Source organism: Mirounga leonina, unplaced genomic scaffold (genome assembly GCF_011800145.1).
Source record: "Mirounga leonina isolate KUSES-001 unplaced genomic scaffold, KU_Mleo_1.0 Mir_115, whole genome shotgun sequence".
In the NCBI taxonomy this organism is placed as follows: Eukaryota; Metazoa; Chordata; class Mammalia; order Carnivora; family Phocidae; genus Mirounga; species Mirounga leonina.
Window position 1 is genome coordinate 74,669,687 of NW_023270268.1, and position 18,551 is coordinate 74,688,237.

Below are 18,551 nucleotides of genomic sequence, written 5' to 3' on the forward strand. Positions count from 1 at the left end.
GAGCCGAAGGCAGTCGCTTAACCAACTGAGCCACCCAGGCGCCCTATAGATGGTTTTAATTGGTACTTCAAAATGATCTTGACAAATGGGTATTATCTTCATTTTATAGATGAAGAAATAGGAGGTCAGAGAAGTTAAATGACTTAAGGCCCCACAGCTGGTTAAAGAGGCAGAGTGTAGCCCTGAGCCCAGGGCCCTTTAAGCCGAGTGGCTTCTAGTATGACAAGAGCCTGAGACTTCCCTCAACTTCCATGGCTTGGTCTGTGATCCTCTATCAGTCCTGGGGTGGGATGGGGTGGGGCTGTCTCTCTGTGCCTCAGTTTCCCTCTATGTCAACTGCCCTGAAGCTTCATGAAGAAAGACATGGGATAAACTTGCTTCGACCACATCAGTCATGTAAGCCCCTCCTCTGTGCTTACAAAGGAGCGCCCAGAAGTGAACAGATCGTCAGCTCTGCCCCAGTTGTGGGAGGATGGGGTCCTTGACCTGCTGCCTACAGTAGGATCACCTGGGAGCCTTCTGTGCCCCGTGAACCTGTACGCTTAGCTCGGGGCGGGCTGGCATCATTTAGAAGCAGCCTGGGCGATGCTGCCTGAGTTGAAGGTCACTGGGTCTGGAGGATTATAGTAGGGCTGCTGGGCAGTGCTGAGACCAGCCTGAGGTAAACGTCGAGACCTCCACGTCTGCCCGCACACGGTGGTGTGCTGTGAACATTATCAAAGGGATCTGGGGGGAGGGGAAGCCCGGGGGGCTCTGGTCCCAGCCAGCCACTGGCTGCATTGGTGTACGCACCTAATGAAAGCTGGAAAAGTGGTGACTAAGCCCCCCTTATTCTCCCTCCCATAGATGGAAACTGAGTCACGGAGAAAGCCTGAGGCTCTGGCTTAAGGCCAGAAATCCACCTGTGCTGAGATGGAGTGTGAATCCAAGTTATTCAAGTTGGAAAGGTCCTGGGCTCAGGGCCAGCTGTGTCACCTTGAACAAGTCAACTAAGGCCTCTGAGCCTGTCTCTCAGTGGGATGAGGAGGACGAGACCTACTTCCCAAGATTGTTTTGACGCTAGGCTAAACGAAAAAAGCACTACCTGGGGGCACTTTGAAAACCTTAAAATCCTAACATAATACAATGTATTCTTAAACCACAAAAAAGAGGGAAGAAAGAAAGAAGGAAGGAGGAAGGGAAGGAAGGCAAGGAAAGGAAGGAAGACGTACAAACCTCTCCCTTTACCCAGATTCAGCACTACTCAAGCTCCTTAAATTCCTCTTGGATATATGAGGAGACTTTTCACTTGACTCGTCCCGGGGAGGGACTGATTCTCGCTTTTATCTCCCCAATTCCTGGAGTTTCCATGGCTCTACTCTCTGTAAGTAGGAAAAGAGGAACAGTGATCCTTCCCACATTGGAGTTTTTTCACATTTGGTGGGTCATTTGCTGCCCAAGGATGTAGCTGTTCAACCAGTGCCCCCTGGTGGTGACTCTTTTGAACCTCTCTAATTTCCCTGACCGGGAAGGTTGGGGTTCAGAGGAGGAAGTACCTAGATGGATGGGGCTTAGGTAAGGAGAATCAGGCCATTGCGCCCATGCGTGACCTGCATATTTGCACTGTGGCCACTGTGCCCGTCGTGCCAGCACAGGGGTGTCTAATGACAGAGACTGACCCATGTCCCTTGCCTAGGTCATTTCGTGTACTTGGTTGTTTCATGCCTCTTCCATAGTAGATGCTCTCCGGTGGGTGTTAACATGTGACACAGAGATCTTCACCCTTTGGCCTACTCCCATATGTCTACCCATATCCTCTACCCCAGTCCTCCCCATCTTCATCTACCTATTTCTTTTCCTTCCAGGCCCCTGACCAGCCAAGCCATTAGCCACCATCCACGCATTGTACCTATTTTGACTTCAGGACACTCCTCTGTACACACAAAGGAAATGATGAGCTGCACCATCCATAACCTGGCCTATTTGCTGGAGGGTTGTCACCCAGTGTTTTTCAAGGCCACCCTGAAAGAGACTGTAGCACACTTAGCATCATTTGCAGTTGGCCGTAACCCCAGCTCTGGCTTTTTCTTCCTCCTTCAGCTGGTTGGACAGGAATCCCTATAGCCATGGGTGTGAGCTAAAGGAGGCGCATTGGGACAAGAATGTTGGGGTGGGGGGCCATGGCATGGCTGGCCTGCACCTTCTGTTCCTGCCTTTGCTCAGTCCCGGAGGCACCATCTCCATCATACAAGGGACTGGTGCTGGGCCTGCCGGGCCTTCCATCTTGACCAGACCCAGCTCAGGACGGGCAGTTCTGGCTGCATGGTCACTTGGTGTCCCATGGAAGTTTGTTTTGTTTTGCTGGTTGATGAATAGTTCTCTGCTGCAGATAGCATGGCCTTGCTGGAAAGCTAAGGGGTCTCATTGTGAGTGTCCCATGGGAGCTTGCCCCCAACCCCACAAAGCCTCTTTCCCTGCCACTGAACCCTTTGAAACCATAGTGTTGGCCGGTCATACAGTTCAGGGTACAGAGCTGCCAGCCTCTCAGGTAACACAGGGCCACTTGCAGACTCCAGAGTGGGGCAGGCTGAGTCCCCTTCCGTCTCAGACGAAGCTCTGCAAATGAAACATGGTAAGTTGTTAGAAAGAAAATGAGGTTGCTTTTTGCTGGCTCCTCATGTTGTTTTGGATCTTTTTATGTACCTGTCTCCCAACTCACTGTGAGTTGCTCTGGGGCAGCATTTAATCGCAGCTCCTCTGCCTACATAGCAATGTGATCCTAGGTGTGCCACCTCCCCTCTCTGAGCCTTGGTGTCCCCCTCTGTAAACTGGGAACACGTCAGTGCCCGCAGTACCGTGGAGCTGTGAGCATTAAGAAAAGAAAGCATGTAGGCCCCTGGAATGGTGCCTGCACGTAATCCGCGATCCTTAAAGGCTGGCTATCATTCTTCTCCCCTGTGACCCTCCGACAAAAGATTACCCCCCCCCAGCGCTTGGTGAATCTGTGCTAATGTGTTAGTGGGTGTCGGTGACTTCATGTAACCCTTGGGTCACATGTGGTTAACATGTGTGTATTTTAATAGGCTTTTTTACAGTGACTCTAGTGGTGGGTGGGTTGTCTGGGTGCTGTGGGGTTGTGCTCTCAAGTTGTAAACTCACCACTTCTCCACTCCCCATTATTCTTGGAGTTCTAGCCTAGGTCCTGTGCAGCCCTCACGGGACTGCCGGGTGTTTGCATGCGGTTTTTGTGGTGTGTGTGTATATGCATGTGTGTTGTTTGTGCATTGTTAATGTGTTGTATGTATGCATATGTCCTACAGTGAAGTCCCCAGAAGCAGGAAGAAGACAGACAGCCCCCTACCTGGGTACCACCACTTCACCCACTTCCACGGCTCGGAGCCCGTCCCTGCTCCCTCAGCTCGACTGTGGGCAGCACGTGTGCCCTGATAGCTGTATCTTAGTCTCTAACCCACGGCTTTGGCTAAATGTGTGCTCAATATGGCAGTACTTTGCTAATTGAATGCGGAAAAAAAGCAGTCCTGGGATAGTCTTTTCTGGGCAGCGCTGCAGTGCCCTCTAGTGGATTTTCTCTGAACTTCTTAAGGTCTGAGGTTCCACTGCTTGGAAGTCTGTTTCGGGAATCCAGCCAGGCTTGGTCTCCATTGCTGTTGGTCGCTCTGCCTTGCAGAGAGGGAGGCTCAGTAAGAACTGAGGGTGTGTGTGGGCGAGGCTGGGGTGGCCAGGGAGAAGGGTTGATGTCACTAGACCAGATCTGAGACCACTTGGCCCAGGAAAGTAGGGTAAGTAGGGGAAAGCCCAACCTTTCCCTTCCTCTCCAACCCTCTCTTCTTTTCTTCTCAAGCAGAAATGACTCAACAGTTGCCCTGATTCTGTTAAATTTTTTTTAAAGGGTACCTAAAACAAGATGACACATAAAGTTCACAATTCTCTTACACCAAGCTAATCTAATACATCTCTTACACCCACATCTAATACATAAGTAAATCTTGTTGGTTCTGGATCCAAAACACATCCCAAGTCTATCCTCACTGTCAGGCCATTGCCCAAGCCACGTTATCTCCAGTCTGAATTATCCCAATTACTCTACCCTCTGGGTTCTACTCTTACTCCTCTACACTCCAGATTCCATGCAGTACCAGAATGTTCTTTTATTCTTTATTTTTTTTAAGATTTTATTTATTCAGGGGCACCTGGGTGGCTCAGTTGGTTAGGCATCAGACTCTCGTTTTCAGCTCAGGTCATGATCTCAGGGTCGTGAGATTGAGCCCCTCGTTGGGCTCCCTGCTCAGTGAGGAGTCTGCTTGAGATTCTCTCTCCTTCTCCCCCTGCCCCTCCTCTCCCCACTCGCATGTGCTAGCTCTCTCTCATAAATAAATAAATTAATTAAATCTTCTTAAAAATAAGATTTAATTTATTTATGAGAGAGAGAGCGCATGCACGCGAAGGCTGTGGGTGGGGGTGGGTTGGGGGGAGGAACAGAGGGAGAGGGACAAGCAGACTCCGTGCTGAGCACAGAGCCTGATGTGGGGCTAGATCCCACGACCCTGAGATCATGACCCGAGCCGAAATCAAAAATCAGAAGCTCAACTAACTGAGCCAACCAGGCGCCCCCCAGAGTGTTCTTTTAAAATCGGAAGTCAGATCACATTGCCATGCCTTGTTTAATAATACTTTATTTGTCTCCTGCTTCACTTGAAATAAAACCCAAACTCCTTCCTGTGGCCTATAAGACCCTATGTGTTGAAGAAAAGAACGATGCCACGCTAGAAGGCAGAACAGGACCAATCGCTAGGGGTGACAGAGCGGGAACTTTGACCCAGGGAAGGATGGAATTTTCAGTAATCACAGCTGTGCCAGCTGTCCGCCCAGTGAGGGGTACAGCCCCACCATGGAGAGAGCAGAGCTGCTCCTGGGGACATCTCTGTTCAGGTTGGCTGGAGGCTGGAGTAGTGATCTCCTGTCACCTTCCTGCACTAGAATTGTGTATCTCTAGGAATAAGACATGTGAAGAGCAAATTCCCACTTTATTGGTGGTGGCGAGATAAATAGAATCTGGACAGAGGCAGTAGCTCTTTAGGAAGAGAAACAGCCTCTGCTTCTTCAGGAACACGTCTTCCAGTGAGGCGCTCCATACTTGACCGGCACTCTTTCTGTGGGTCGGCACCAAACGTTGGGCAAGCCAAGTCTGTCTGCCTTCCCTGAAACCCTCCCCTCACTCAGTTCTCTCTTGCAGAGTTCTGGGCACTCTTCCAAAAGCATGCCAGAGACTGTTCTGTGTGTTGGGGCCATAAGGATGGAGGGTACGTACTCTGCTGTCAAGAAGTTCATGGACGTGGGGGCTCTGGGCTGGCTAGCAGTTACAGCACCTCAAGGATGCTTGGACTGGTGGGGTAAGTGAGGAGGGCGGAGCACAGAGGAACTGGAGTGAGTGAGCCCTCCATCCTGGCTGGGCATCAGCGTCACCTAGGAAACCGTGAGGTCAAGGGCTCTGGAGATTCCAAGTGGGGGGCTCCGTTCAGCTGGGAGTCTGCTTAAGAGTCTCTCCCTCTCCCTCTGCCCCTCCCCCTGCTCGAGTGCACTCTCTCTCTCTCTAAAATAAAATAAATAAAATCTTTAAAAAATTTACACAGTGGAAGCTTCTGTATTCTCCTTCTGATTCCCTTACCTCTCCCCTGCAGCCACTCTCTGGGAGTTGATGCTTATCATTTTCACGCATCTTTATGTTTGTTTACCATCTATATGAAAACTCATAAATGGCACATAATCCCCTTCTGTGTCACAGACAGTGTCACCCGAAAGAAATCCTCCTGCAACTTGCGTTTTTCTCTCAAAATTGTTTTTGACATTTATCCACATTGATGCATATATCTCTAATTTACGTATTATCATCACTTTTTAAAATTTATTTTTTTAAATTGAGATATAATCGACATATATCATTGTATTAGTTTCAGGTGTTTAGTTTCAACACAATGATTTGATATTTGTATATACTGTGACATGTCACTACAAGGATTCTAATGTCCATCACCACAAACATAGTTATAATTTCTTTTCCTTGTGACAAGAACTTTTAAGATCTACTCTTTTAGCAACTTTCTAATCTATGATTCAGTCTTATTAGCTGTGGACATGATGCTGTACATGACATCCTCAGGGCTTATTTATCTTATAATGGAAGTTTGTACCTTTTGACCACCTTCACCCATTTCACCCATCTCCCTCCCCCGAAGCCACTCCACCACCCCTACCCCCCCACCCCGCCCAAAGCCAGTCTCTGGCAATTACCAATCTGTTCTCTGAATCTATTAGTTTGTTTTCTTTGTTTTTTTGTGTTTTAGATTCCACATAGAGGTGAGATCATGGAGTATTTGTCCTTCCCCGGTCTGACTTACCTCACTTAGCATAATGCCCTCAGGGTCCATCCATGTTGTTGCAAATGGCAGGATTTCCTTCTTTTCTGTGGCTGAATAATATTCCATTGTATATATGACCACATGTTCTGTATCCATTTATTTGTCAATGGATACTTAGGCTCTTTCTCTGTCGTGGCTATTATAAACGCCATGAACATGGGGGTGCAGCTACATCTTTTTGAGATCATCATTTCACTTCCTTTGGGTAATTATCCAGAATGCTATGACTTGCTGGAAGGCATGGTGGTTCCGTTTTCGTGTTTTTGAGGAACCCCCATACTGTTTTCCAGAGTGGCTGCACCCATTTACTTTCCCATCAAAAATGCACAATGATTCCCTCTTCTCCACATTCTTGCCAATATTTGTTATCTCCTGTATTTTTGATACTAGCCATTCTGACAGGTGTGAGGTGGTATCTCATTATGGTTTTGATTTGCATTTTCCTGATGATTAGAGATGTGGAGCACCTTTTCATGTGTCTGTGGCCATCTGGATGTCTTCTTTGCAAAAATGTCTATTCAGATCTTCTACCCACTTTTAAATTGGATTGTTTGTTTTTATCATCCCTTTTAAAAATCTGTGACTCTACTGATGGACCCTTAGGTTGCCCTCAATTTTTTACTGTTATAGACAACGCTGCTATAAAGATTTTTGCTCAGCTTTCTCTCTGCACACACAGGAGAGTCTCGCAAGGGTGTACCCCCAGGAGCGGGATAACTGGGCTAAGGGCGTGTGCTCTTCAAACCCCATCTGCTCTAGCAGTGTACCCTCACCCGTACACGCGCAAGCCTGCCTTCTAGTCTGTGCTTGGGAGACTTTTGTAGTAAAAACAATGGAAGAATAGTTCCACAGGAATGCATCTAGACTATGTTCTTGGCTATGAGGTCCTCAGCAAAGTCTGGAGGGGGTCGCTAAGGCAGTCTCTGCTGTTCTGAATTCAGAACATTGTGCTGTGACATAGGGAGTAAGAGACATGAGGCACGCTGGGGATTTGGACGGGCTCGCTGGCCATCTCCACCAACGATCTGCTTCAAGGCATCATCCTTTTGCCTTGACCTTTTGTTCCAGGGAGTAAAGAGGGAGCCCAAGCTTCTAGGCTTGCCTGTTCGTGACAGTTGTCCCAGTAGAATCACTACTAGCACCTCTTTGACTCTTGGGAATGTTCAGGTTTGAGAGTCACCCTAACTATAAGAGTGGCAATTCAAATCCATTTCCTATCCAGACTGTTCTGATTTCTGATGCTCTGCTGAGATCAGTGTGGATTTGACTGAGGGCCCGAGAGCCCATGTGTTGCAAATCAACAGGGGAAAAGCCACAGCTGCTTTTGGATGGAACAAGGAGCCCTCGGAGACTTTCAGAGGGAGCTGACCACAGCCCAGAACCCCTTCCCTGAGAAGGCTCTGCTGCTCTCCCCGCGGAGTCCTGGCCACGCTTCTCGGTCACTGCCCACAGGACAGCCAGCTCCAGGGACCGGTGGTGCCAGGTCCCTCCCCGTCTCCTCAAGATCAGAATCCGTTCCAGGCCACCAGACAGTGCTCCCCGCCAGCCTCCTCACGAAAACAGTTCCTGGATGTGCTTTTGTGAGTTGTGGCCAAGCTCTTGTGACAACACCTCCTGGAATAACAAAGGGATCCTTTATGGGCAGCTGGCTCCAGCTAACAGCTTGTGGATGGCTGGACTCCCTCTGGCACTTTCTTTTCTAGACGTGCGGGCCCCCCCCCATCTCCCATCCATTCAGTTCAAGACAATCTGGGATCCTAGCTAGATAATTGGGCCATTTGATCAACCTGAAGAGGTAGGTCAGGGCGGCATTCCAACACTGAAACTTCCGGAGGAAATGACTGGACACAATGGCAGATCTGTGGTGGGGGACAGCTCCGGGCATCCACATTCGGTGGATCCCTTCCAGCACTTTGCTGCCTCCGGAACGAATGCCTACAGATCTGCGGTGTGCTCATACAACAAAGGCTTCCGCTTAGAAATAAGTCCACACAGGATCTCCAGCTGATCAGCCTCAGAAGCTTAGCCTCTCACTTTAAAGAGTAGACCCACTGAGGATTACTCCTACCAGTGGCATTCAAGACTCCTCTGGGGATCACCACCTCCATGGGGTCTGGGTTGAGCTGCCCCACCCTCCGGTGGCCCAGGTGACAGTGTACCCTCTTGCTTTTGTGCCTCCTCCATGATCCACAATGAGTGTCTGTGTGTGTGTGTGTGTGTGTATTCACACACACTTGCCTGTCACAGCACAGTTACTCTCGCAAGGACAGTAACGGTATCTTAATGATTTCATGCGCGAGCAGCTCAGTGAAAGTTTGTTGAATGAAGGAACGAGCTACCCCTTCACCTGGAAGGGGTTGGTCCCCGAAGCAGACTGGAGAGAGGAACTCAGCGACACTGGCAAATCTTCTTTTCCCTTCTGCCTTTCTCCTCTGTCTCATTTTCTATCGTCCAGACCATCTCCATGTCCGGGGAGGTTGGCAACCAGCGAGTCCCAATTCACAACATTTCAGCTCTGGGAAACGAAGGCAGCTCCATGGTCTCCTGCTGGTCCTTTGATCACCCCTGGGACCATGGTGTGGGGTACACCTACTGGAGGGTTCCAGTGAACTGGGCAGCCGGCTCCAGCTAACAGCTTGTGGATGGCTGGACTCCCTCTGGCACTTTCTTTTCTAGACGTGCGGGCCCCCTCCCCCCGCCCATCTCCCATCCATTCAGTTCAAGACAATCTGGGATCCTAGCTAGGCTGGGGGAGAAGCAGTTCCCCAAAGTGGGGGGATTGAGCTGATCTTGAAGAGACAGAAATAACAGACATGCAGGGCCGGAGCACAGAAGGCTGAGCAGTTCCTAAAAAGACCAATTCTGAGCTGGAGACCAGGACTGCTGTTATAGTAGGGAAGACTCTGGCACCTCTAAACCACAGGCCAGCCAGGTTATACAAGGACCATCCCCTCTGCAAGAATGACAGGTGGTTATATCTACAGACTCTGAACATCATCAACACTAAGCAGATGTTTATTGAAGACCTGTTAAATGCCAGACACTGTGTAGGCCTGGGGGGTCTGTGGGAGCAGATCAGATCCAGTCTCTGCCCTCACATGGTTCACCATGTACTGGATGCCCAAGGTCCACTGCATGGCCCCCACTGAGCCTCACCTCCACACCGGCTTTGGTTCCAGGACCACTGGGAAGGGTGGCCATCCATCATCCCCTAAGCTAACATTCTTAGAACGGCGCTTGATAGGCATGGCCCATTTCATCCTGGCTATAGCTCTATGGGGCAGACCTTGGGATTTAGGGTCAGAAACAGGCCTAACATAAGCAGAGAAGGAGAGAGGGAGAAAGGAGGTTGGAAGAGAGAGAGAAGGAGGGAGAGAGAGAATATGTTGGAAAGACACTGCATAGTTCACAGAATTGAAGCAAAAGATGAAGAGCCAGGCCAGGCTTTGGGACGGACTGGGACAGGACCAGGGCTTGCCACGGCTGTGTGTGGACCCTGCTCAGCGAGGAGTCTGCTTCTCCCTCTGCCTGCCGCTCCCCCTGCTTGTGCTCTCTCTCTCTCTGATAAATAAATTTAAAAAATCTTTTAAAAAAATTTGGGGACCAGTTATTAGGTAACTGCCACCAAACAAGCAGGAGAGGAAGGACTCCCTTATACCAAGGCAGTGGCTGAGATGGATGTGAGGACACGGAAGAACAGGAGCAGGAAAAGAAGTGCTAAGTAGTTGAAAATCTGTCATGACTGATAATGAAGAGGATGTGTGAAGGAAGGACAGCAGTCTACACAGACACTCCAGTTTCTGTGTGTGGGCACCTGGTAGATGGAACTGCCTGTCCTTCACTGACATCCAGACCCAGAGGGAAGCAGTGGGGCTGGGGGCAAAGGGAGATGAGTATAACTTTGGATGTATTGGATGTGAGGGCATGTTGGGTTTGACACCCAAATGGAGATGTCCAGGAGCCAGGGGACGGGCCTAGGGCCTGGAAAAGAGCCACAGACACAGGTACCGTCCCCCGGGGACACTGTAGTATGAGACCGACAGAGGTCTGTGGACCGAGTCGGGGATCACGGCATTGAGGAGTACCTGAGAATACTCTTTGGGTTCTGCAGTTGTGTGAGAAGATGCGGGGAAGGTATCTCATTCAGTACCGCACTCCAGAGCGATTCTTTCGGCCTCTTCTGGCCCCACCGCTTCTCCCCGCTCCTCGGACCTGGGTAAGTCAGTCTCAACGTTTCAGCGGCCATAGCGTTTTCCGAGCACGGCCTTGCTGGCTCCCCAGTGTGCTTTGTAACATTGCACACCTTGATGGGAAGCTCCAGGAAGGCTGGGACCGTACCCATCTGGCTCATGGTTGTATCCCTGTAGTAGGTGGAATTATTACTCACCCTCACAAGTAATAATAATAGTAGTAGTAGTAGTAAATGGTACTAGCATTTATTGAAGACCTACTATGCATTAGGTACTCCATTCAAGCTTTTATATACTTCTCTCACTTAATGCTCAGAACTGTCCCATGAGGTTGGTGTTGCTGTTTTACGAGCGAGGAAACAGAATCAGAGGGGTGGAGCGACTTGCCCGAGGTCACAGAGCTCCTGAGAGGTGGCGTCAGGTTTCCAACCCAAGTGCCATGGATGCTGAAGCCCTGCTTTCTCTCCCTGCGCCCTACTTCCAACTGGGAGCAGGAGGGGCATCACATCGAGGGTGCCGTGAGGAGCAGCAGAGACCGGGGAAGGCCTGACGAAACGCATTCCAACAAGGAAACAGCTGTGAGGTCTGCCCCAAGAGTGGGAGCTTTGGAAAACAGAGAGGAGAAGATGTCTCGCTTGCGCTGTGTCTGCTGGAACCCTGAGGCAAATCAGACACCACTTCTGGCTGGGCCGGGAAAGGAGCCCAGGATGAACTGACCAGAGCCAGTACCTGGGCAGCTGCTAGGGACAGAACACAAGGGGGGAGAAGGGGCTGGGCATCCCGATGACCCTTCGCCCCCTGAGGTGGGTACAAAGACCCACACTGCCGAGAGACCAAGGCCGGGCTGGCAGAGGAAAGGAGAGCCCCCAGCAGGTCTCGCTGACCCCGGTGGTCCTGAGTGGGCCTCTGTAGGGACCCTTTTATATCAGGCGAGTATGGGGGAAGGAAGGGGAGAAGCTAGACGAAATGGCATAGTTTTATAAAGCAAATGGGACCGACTTAATCATCTGCGTGAAGCTTAAAACCCACCAGGGACTTCCTATCTCCCTCACCTGAACTCCAAACTCCTTAACGTGACCGTGTGGCTACCGCTGACTGTCACCAGTGACTCCTGGACTGTCCCCCCAGCACGTGTTTTATGATCTCCCTACCTGCCCCCTAACATTAGCTCCACTTGACATCAGGGCCCAGGCCCTGCCCCCAAACCAGTCTTTCTGGGGGCACCCTTCTTTTTCAAAAACTCCCCGGGTGATTGCATGGTGTGTCTGGGGCCATGGAGCCCCGCTGCCTGGTCTTTTCCCTCTGTCATCCTCCCCTGGATGCCTCCTCTTATTCTTGGGGCCTCAGCCTGGGCTCCACTCAGTGTCTGCCACCTCGGGAAGGTGTCTGTGACCCCTCTCCTGGGCAGGGTGGGCCGGTGCCTGTCTGTGCCCCACAGCACACAGTAACTGTTCACTAAGTGGGCTGAAATGTCAATATCACGTCAAAATCTGTCTCCCCAAATTTCCCTGAGTCCCCGATAGTCCCTCCTTCCTCGTTAAACCTGAAAGCCCCAGCCTTTTCCATTTTTTTTTTAAACTTTCCCCAGATGTCTATGGATATTGGTCCTTAATTAGCACTTCTGGATCCCTCTGGGTCCTCACTGTCCTCCTGAGCAGGGAGCTGGCTCTCGGTTCCTGCAAACGTTAGAGTTTCCCCAAATAGCTCCTAGAAAAGGGAGTACGGCTGCTCCCCCAAGAAAAGACAGTTTGCAACCCAGGGCTCCGCACAGGCAGGCTCAAAGGAACTGGAGCGTCCCCCTCTCTGGGAGACATTTAAAACACCTCCACTTAAGATCACAAAGAGGTTTAGTCAATACTCATCCATTTCTTCCCCCACCCTTCCTCAAAGGAAGCCAGAACAGAGCTCTTGTCAGACAGACTGTGGAGTAACTTCAAGAGAGTGGAGGGGATGATCCAGGTTGGATCGGAAGAGGATGAAGGCGAGAAGCTGCCAACTGGCCATTCATTGGCTTTGAAACACCTAAGAGCCTCGCCTGGGTCCAAACAACTTGAGGCAATTTCCAAAAGCAACCGTGGAGGAAGAGGCCTGCACCTTTCTCCCCTCTTTTGAACGGGCAGCTCGGAAGTGGGGGAAGGAGCCAGGAATCCACAGGGCATCCTTCTCCCGTCGACTGCCAGGGCCTGGAGGGAAGCCAGGGTGCGCGCCTCCTGGGGCTTGGGACAGTGCCCGGGTACAAGGAAGCAGAGCCCCCGGCTCCCCATCACGACGAGGAGGTGCTGACAGCAAGTGCCCTGGCCCCGCCAGCGATCCAGGGAAGGGACTGCTGCTGCCAAAGCACTGGGTGTGGACAGCTAGTCTTTGTTGGATTCCTGGCTCCGTGCACAATCCCTCTCTGATCTGTTTCCTCACCTGAAAAGGAGGGTTTTGTTGGGTCAGGTATCAACGGTCCCTTCTAGCCCCGTCTTCCGGGGCTGGTGAGAAAGCGGAGGGGAACAGAGTGGGAGGAAAGCTCAGAGTGACTCAGGGAAAAGATGGGAACGGAGCGCCCTGTCTGCGGGATCTGGCGCGTCTGCATGGCAGCAGGCTCCCGCCTGGAGGTCCTGCCCATCAAGGAATGGTGGGAAGACAACTTTACATCTTGGAGGAGACATCCGATAAGGAAACTGAGGTCCAAGGAACTTTAAAAGACACACAGAGGCGCCTGGTGGAGCAGCTGGTTAAGCATCCGACTCTTGGTTTTGGCTCAGGTCATGATCTCAGAGTTGTGAGATCGAGCCCCGCATTGGGCTCCTGGCTCAGCACTGAGTCTGCTTGGGATTCTCTCTCTCCCCCTCGCCCTCCCACTTGTGCTCTCTCTCTCTCTCTAAAAATAAATAAATCTCTAAAAAAAAAAAAAAGACTCACACGAAGTCGCGCTGGTAGCAAAAAGGGGACCTTTGTCCACCACAGGGATGGCAGGTAGGTTTGACTTCAGGTGCCAGCCCTGATTAGGGCTGTCTGTAGCACCATGCTGAAGAAAAGGTTCAGAATCAGTGAGTGATGTCCGCCAAAGTCTTGGGAAGAAGTGGCAGCATGAATACCCCCTATTGGCTGTACTTCCTGACTTGGTCAGTAAATTGTTACTGAGAGGCCACTTCATGCAGAGCACTGGGCCTTACACTGGGGATTCATTGTTCTTAGAAAGCTTACATTCTAGAAGGGGAGACAGACAGTACACGTATAAACAAATGATGAAATAGTATAATCTCAATTAGTGCTCAGTAGTATAAGGAAATGAAACAGTGCAATGGGCTAGACAGTGATGGCGTGGAGGACGAGGGAGGGAATCAAAGTGGGCTAGGGGGTCACCTCTAAGCGGAGACCTAAATTCTGAGAGACAGCAGCTCTGTAAGAACTGGAAAAAGAGCATCCAGGCAGAAGGAACAGCCAGTGCCAAGGCCCTGAGGTCATGCCTCCAAGGGACAGAGAGAGACCAGAGTTGAGGCTGTGTAGATGGCAAGGCCGGGGGTGGGGGGGTGGAGGTGGGAGTGGTGAAGCCAGCTCTCTGCTCGATGTGCACATGTGGATCTCTAACCAGCCTCCTAAACGTAGCCAGTCCAAAATGATACCCTCAGTCCTCAACCCTGCCCCCCCCCAACCAAATGGCTCCTCCTCAAGTCTTTACTTCTCTTCCTGTAAATGACCACCCACGCTGCTGTTCAGACCACTGTGCTACCACCAGCTCGGTCATCATCAACTCTTGCCTGCTGTCTCCTCACTGGTCTCCTTGACCCCACCCTGGTCCTTGATCGGAGCCCAAAAAGCACTCATCAGATCCATCCCACCATCATTTACTGCCCCCAAGCTCTCTTTTCCCAGTTTCAACTTTCTTGCAACAATCCCCAACCCACAAACCCAGGGACACGTATTTATTATCTTTCTTTCTTAAAAGATTATTTATTTATTTATTTATTTATTTATTTATTTATTTATTTATTTATTTATTTATTTATTTGCAATATATTGCAGAGGGAGAAGCAGGCTTCTTGCTGAGCAGGGAGCCCGATGTGGGGCTCCATCCCAGGACCCTGGGATCATGACCTGAGCTGAAGGCAGACGCTTAACCGACCGAGCCACCCAGGTGTCCCTATTTATTATCTTTTTAAAAGAGAATCTGAAGTTGGTCACAGCCACAGGGGGCATTAAGCCCCGATTCAATTCATAGTCATTCCTCTAGTTGTCAGCATTTCCAGAGAGGTTCGGGGACTGGGTATTAATTATCATGGGGACCACTTAACAGGCACCTGCTGTGCTCCTGCCCTGTGGCCAGAGTATCACAATAGGCCTGCAAGGGAGGTATGGTCATCATCCCACCTTCATTCCTGTGGATACTTGGACTCGGGAAGGTTCAGCTTCTTATCACCCAGCTGGTGAATGACCATGCCAGGATTTGTACTCAGGTCTCAGCAAGCTCTGGCTTCTACCTTAAGCTTCCTCCTAGTTTCAAATGGGCAAAGGATGATGGGCTCAGAGAGAGGGACCTTGACCTCCCTCTGAACATTTTCCCTTCATTCCAAATCAAAGTTCAGAGGCTGCTTCTTGGGTTCCTTGGCACCTTCTCAGCCTGGAAGGATAGGTTAGGACCTTCCGCCCGCCTAGCCCCAAAGAGATGGAGGTGGCTCAGCTTTCCTGATCTGGCCTGGCTTTCGGTCCCCATGCCTCCACCTGCCCCCTGCTCTTCTCCCTCTGTTGCCAGGTGGTCACCTTCCTGCCCCAGGCTGTTGAAGCCAATACCTGGGTGCCCTTCAGCCTGTCGGCCTTTTGATCAGGAAGCATTCCCGTGGGAACCATGGTGCCAACATCCGGTGAGGACGGGCCCTCTGTTACCTGCTAGCCCTGCTATCAGGCGCCAGAACAAAGCAGCTTGGTGCCTGCCGCTGGGCAGGCTGTGTTTGTCCAGGGCGAGGCCTAGCCTGGCACAGCTGCTGAGCAAACAGGACTGCCGGCCTCACAGATCCGCCTTACAACGAGCAGGGCTTCGGCTAAGAGGTGTTGCTATCAGGCCACCTGCCAAAATACTACCCTGCCCAATGCCAATCAGCACCCAAGGGCAGAGGGGACTGTAGGGCAAACAGTCCTCTCTGGGCCTCAGGTTTTCTAGCTCTACAATGGGAGGGTTGCACAAGATGAGCTCCAAGATCCCGTCTGTGGTCTAGAGCCTTGAATGATGTTGGTAGAGGTCTCTAGGGCTTGAGAACAGATCTGGAGGTAGAAGTGCCTGGGAGGCTGAGGTGGAATTCGGGCCTCTGTCTCATGGCCACCCCTTACCTCAGCTCTGTGGACCCACACATACCCCTGTCTCTGGCTGGGAGGATGGACCGCTTTCAGAGCAATGTCGTCAAGCACCAGATCATGACTTCATTTGCTCTCATGGAGCTTCTAGGACTGGAACTGAGGTACTTCATGATCCAGAGGATTAACTATGACCATCTTGTTTCTGAGGCCACCTAGAGTCTCCTCTTTTACATTGTCCCCCCAGGAATCTCAGGGTAGCCGGGGAAGGCCCTGAGAGGGCTCATGGAAGGATGTTTCTCCAGCTAGGACACTGAGAGGATGCATGGTGATAGTCATTCTCAGATGTCAGCATGCATCAGCAGCACCTGGAATGCTTATTTAAAATGCAGAATCCTGGGCGCCTGGGTGGCTCAGTTGTTAAGCGTCTGCCTTCGGCTCAGGTCATGATCCCAGGGTCCTGGGATCGAGCCCCACATCGGGCTCCCTGCTCTGTGGGAAGTCTGCTTCTCCCTCTCCCACTCCCCCTGCTTGTGTTCCCTCTCTCACTGTGTCTCTCTCTGTCGAATAAATAAAATCTTAAAAAAAATAAAAATAAAATAAAATAAAATATAATGCAGAATCCTGGGCCCCATACCCCAGAGATTCTGAGTCCCAACGCCCAAGGTGGAATGGGTGGCTCAGGATTCTGAGTTTTTAAAAAGCACGTAGGTGATCCTAAGGTCTCTGATGAAGTGGAATTAGGGAGTCTAAAAGCTATATGGTCCTAGATTCAAATCCCACCCCTGTCACTTATTTGCACTATGCCTTGGGGCAAGTCACCAAGCCTTTCTAGATGTCAATTTTGTTTGTAAAATGAGGTTATAATACACCTTCTGCTTAATAAACAAGACCTATTTTTTCAGTGTTTATTGCCCGTTGTAAAGATTTGTTGAGCAAATGGGGTAGAAGTTCATTGCCCTCCAGAAACCTGAGGGGGGGGGGTGTTCCTCCTTCATGGCTCCATCCGCCACATATGTCTCAACTACTCAGTCACAAATCTCATGAATTCTACCTCCTAAAACATCTTAGACCTGCCCACTTTTCTCCATCCCCACAGTCTCCACCCTGGTCCAAGCCACCATCTTCCTCTACCTGACCACTGCACAGCTTCCTCTCCATCTCCCTATTTCTACCCTTACTTCCCAGGGCAGCCATGCTAATCGGATAAGGCAAAGCTTTTGCTTCAAGCTCCAGCTCTCAGGAAGGCCTTATGAGTCTAAAAACAATTCCTCTTGGCCCCCTACATCTACTTCTAAGCCTCCTTTCTGCCTCTATCTAACTCTACACTCAAGATATTCTGAACTTCGTTCAGATTCTTCTAGTGAATATCAGTTTCTCTTGCCACTGGGACTTCACACAGAGTGTGTTTGCTGTGTCCGAAACAGCCACCCCACCCAACCCCGTCTCCAAACACATATCTTTCACCTACTACTCATCTTTCATATTTCAGCTGAAATGTCATTTACTCAGGGCCAGATGTAGCTATTCCCCTCACATGTGCTCTGGCAACTCTGTCTTTCCTCCATGATAATACCTATTATGCTCTGCCGTGATGACTTCATGCCTGCCTCCATCACTAAACTAGCTCCAAGAGAACGCAGGCCTCTGTCTATTGCCGTAGCACCGGCAGCAATAGAGTCTATGCTCAAAGAACGGCTGAATGAGTGAATGAATGAATAAATAAAAGAGCAGAAGGCCCTGGTCGCAGGATGTGTTGCGGATGGGCGCCCCCTTGATAGTGCCTAAACTCAGTTCAGGGTCTGGAGGTGCCTGGAGAAAAGACAGCCACGTGGGGGCGTCCCTGGGCGCGTGTAGACCACTGGGGGGCGCCCTCAGCTTGTTGTATGTGACTGGCATCCCTTCACACTCGGGTTCGGTTACTAGTGGCCAATTGGAAACAGGAGGCGGGGTTTACGTTTGATTGACAGTATCGCTCCGCCCAATCTAATTCATCTTTTCCTTGGCCCCGCCCACTCCAGGCTCCAGAGACCCTGAAGGTGGGCCTGATGGAGGCGCCGCCAACTGGACTCCAGCAGAGAGCTCCCGAGGCCGAACCAGTGCGCCTGGCGGTCTGTGAGTGGGCGGCCCGCGGCTAGGGGCGGGGCCACGGCGCTGACAGGCAGGAGGCCGGTCCCGCCCCTCTCGCCCAGAACGGCAGCGCCGGCGGTGGGGACAGCAGAAGTGAGTAGGTGAGCGGCGCAGCAAGATCCCTGCTCGGACCCCGGACGGCGCGCGCACCCGGAGCCCCGGATCCGAGTCGGGCCCGCGGCGGACCGCCAGATAACTGTGCCCCCGAACTACCACCACTTGCACCCTTCCGCTCCGGCCCGCCTCCCGGAGCTCTCGGCTCCGAGCTCTCCAGCGCCCGGGATCCTCCTGGACCGGTCCGTCCAGATTCCCGCGGGTCCGACCTGCCTGCATCCCCCAGCATCGCCGGGCTCGGGCCGCCGCCTCGGTCCCGGAGCCGCCCGCCTGGATCGCACCCTTTCCTTGCCCGGATCTCCTGGGACCGTACGCGAACGTTCCTCGGAGCCCGAGGAGCGGACCCTTCCCCGGGTGCCCGCAGCGCCGCCGGCGCGGCCCGGCGCGGCCCGGCTCGGCTCCCGGAGCCCGCCCCGGCCATGGCCCG